Consider the following 3,334-nt stretch of genomic DNA (forward strand, 5'->3'; position numbering starts at 1 on the left):
TAGATTAAGGTGTGGAGCTCTGCTGTACCTCGAGTATTAATGCAATTACTATTGTTCTTCTATTCAATTCAGCTTATTCTTGTTCTAAGATATTCATTAGCACCTAAGAACATGATGAATGTGATGATTATGTGACACTCATCATTATTCTCACTTATGAACGCATGCCTGACAACCACTTCCGTTCTACAAGCAAACAAGGCTTGAATGTTTATCTCTTGGATTTCTTAATCGGAATCTTCGTGGTATATGTTAGAATTGATGGCGGCATTCAAGAGAATCCGGAAGGTCTAAACCTTGTCTGTGGTATTCTGAGTAGGATTCAAGGATTGAATGACTGTGACGAGCTTCAAACTCCTGAAGGCTGGGCGTTAGTGACAGACGCAAAAGAATCAATGGATTCTATTCCATCCTGATTGAGAACCGACAGATGATTAGCCGTGCTGTGACAGAGCGCGTTGAACATTTTCACTGAGAGGACGGGATTATAGCCACTGACAATGGTGATGCCCAACATACAGCTTGCCATGGAAAGGAGTAAGAAGGATTGAATGAAGACAGTAGGAAAGCTGAGAGATGAAAGAGACAAAGCATCTCCATACGCTTATTTGAAATTCTCACCAATGAATTACATAAGTATCTCTATCTTTATTTTATGCTTTATTCGTAAATCATCTATAACCATTTGAATATGCTTGACTGAGATTTACAAGATGACCATAGCTTGCTTCATACCAACAATCTCCGTGGGATCGACCCTTACTCGCGTAAGGTTTATTACTTGGACGACCCAGTGCACTTGCTGGTTAGTTGTGCGAAGTTGTGATAAAGAGTTGAGTTTGCAATTGAGCGTACCATGTTGATGGTGCCATTGATGATCACAATTTCATGCACCAAGTTTTTGGCGCCGTTGCTGGGGAATTAAATGTCCTAACTACAGTTTCGCATTTGGTCCCTGCAATAACAGTGCCAAGTTTTGATCCGGCAAAAACACCAAGTTTTTGGCGCCGTTGCCGGGGATTGTTTGAGTTTAGACAACTGACGGTTCATCTTGTTTCTTAGATTAGGTATTTTTCTTCAGAATTCTTAAGAATGAATTCTAGAGTTTCAAGATGATGTTCTTATCATCACCAAAGCTGATTGATTTTCATCAATTTAGCTCTTGAATGTAATGTCCTGCTGAAGCTTGGCTAGCCATGTCTAATTTCTTTAGAATAAAGCTTTAGACTAACATTACATGATTCTTGGAATTCTCATTAAGAATTTTGATATCCTTATTTTCTTTTCCATATAAATTTCAAAAAATCCAAAAAAATTACAAAGTCATAAAAATCAAAAAATATTTTATGTTTCTTGTTTGAGTCTAGTGTTTCATTTTAAGTTTGGTGTCAATTGCATGTTTCTGTTCTTCTTGCATTGTTCATGTGTCTTCATTGATCTTCAAGTTATTCTTGATGATTTACTTGCTCTGATCTTTAAATTCTCTTGTCTTGAGTGTTTTGTTATTTCTCATATGCATTCTCAATTTGTTAGTGTTAGTAGTATACAAACTTCTAAGTTTGGTGTGTTGCATGCATTGTTTATTTTATCTTAGTTTCATTTTGAGTGTTCCTCATCATTAAAAATCCAAAAATTTTTAGTTTGTGTCTTTTCAAGTCAATAATACAGAGAATTGAAGATTCAGAACATACAGCAGAGGAATTACACAGAAAAAGCTGGGCGTTCAAAATGCCCAGTGAGGAAGGAAAACTGGCATTTAAACGCCAGAATGTATACCATTCTGGGCAATTAACGCCAGGATGGCACAAGAGGGAAGATTTTGTTTTTAATTCAAATTTTTTTTCAAGTTTTCAAAATTTTTCAAAATCAAATCTTTTTCAAATCATATCTTTTCAATCATATCTTTTCAAAATTAATTTCTCTTCATTTTCAAAAATACTTGCTAACAACTAATGATTTGATTCAACATTTCAAGTGTGTTGCCTTTTCTGTTGAGAAAGGTTTAATATTTGAATCATATCTTTTCTTGTTAGCCAAGTCATTAATTTTAAAAATCAAATCTTTTTAAATTATTTTTCAATCATATCTTTTCAATTATATCTTTTTAAAACCATAACTTTTCAATCATATCTTTTTAATCACATCTTTTTTCAAAATAGTTTTCAATCATATCTTTTTGATTTCTAATTTCAAAATCTTTTTCAAAAATCACTTTATTTCTTTCTCAATCTTAGTTTCGAAAATCATCAATCAAGTTTTCAAAATCTCTTTTAATTATTTTAAAATCTTTTACTTTATTTTCGAAAATTCTTCCCCTCTTCTCACATCCTAATTCTTCTGCCTTCTCCTTCTATTCTTCTTTTCCTCTGACACCTCAAGGAATCTCTATCCTGTGACATAGAGGATTCCATATTTTCTTGTTCTCTTCTCTTTCATATGAGCAGGAGCAAAGACAAAAGCATTCTTGTTGAGGCTGACCCTGAACCTGAAAGGACCTTGAAGCGAAAGCTAAGAGAAGCTAAAGCACAATTCTCTGTAGAGGACCTAACAGAAATCTTCAAAGAAGAAGACATGGCAGCCGAAAACAACAACAATGCAAACAATGCAAGGAAGGTGCTGGGTGACTTTACTGCACCTACTCCCGACTTCTATGGGAGAAGCAACTCTATCCCTGCCATTGGAGCAAATAACTTTGAGCTTAAGCCTCAATTAGTTTCTCTAATGCAACAGAATTGCAAGTTTCATGGACTTCCATTGGAAGATCCTCATCAGTTTTTAGCTGAATTCTTGCAAATCTGTAACACTGTCAAGACTAATGGGGTTGACCCTGAGGTCTACAAACTTATGCTATTCCTTTTTGCTGTAAGAGACAGAGCTCAGACATGGTTAGACTCACAACCTAAAGAAAGCCTGAACTCTTGGGAAAAGCTAGTCAATGCCTTCTTGGCAAAGTTCTTTCCACCTTAAAAATTGAGTAAGCTTAGAGTGGAAGTCCAAACCTTTAGACAGAAGGAAGATGAATCCCTCTATGAAGCTTGGGAAAGATATAAACAATTGATCAGAAAGTGTCCTTCTGACATGCTTTTTGAATGGAGCATCATAGGTATCTTCTATGATGGTCTGTCTGAACTATCCAAGATGTCATTGGACAGCTCTGCTGGAGGATCTCTTCATCTGAAGAAGACGCCTACAGAAGCTCAAGAACTCATTGAAATGGTTGGAAATAACCAATTCATGTACACTTCTAAAAGGAATCCTAGGAACAATGGGACGAATCAGAAGAAAAGAGTCTTGAGATTGATACTCTGAATGCCATATTGGCTCAGAACAAAAT

General features: G+C 35.6%; 1 non-coding gene across 1 annotated transcript; it reads right to left on the reverse strand.

Moving 5' to 3' along the window:
- Positions 1-2,976: 2,976 nt before the first annotated feature.
- LOC127742311 (small nucleolar RNA R71) lies at positions 2,977-3,084 on the reverse strand. The gene has a single exon (XR_008003499.1). It is a non-coding gene; the product is annotated as a small nucleolar RNA R71 (small nucleolar RNA).
- Positions 3,085-3,334: the final 250 nt, after the last annotated feature.

Source organism: Arachis duranensis, chromosome 9, assembly GCF_000817695.3.
Source record: "Arachis duranensis cultivar V14167 chromosome 9, aradu.V14167.gnm2.J7QH, whole genome shotgun sequence".
In the NCBI taxonomy this organism is placed as follows: domain Eukaryota; kingdom Viridiplantae; phylum Streptophyta; class Magnoliopsida; order Fabales; family Fabaceae; genus Arachis; species Arachis duranensis.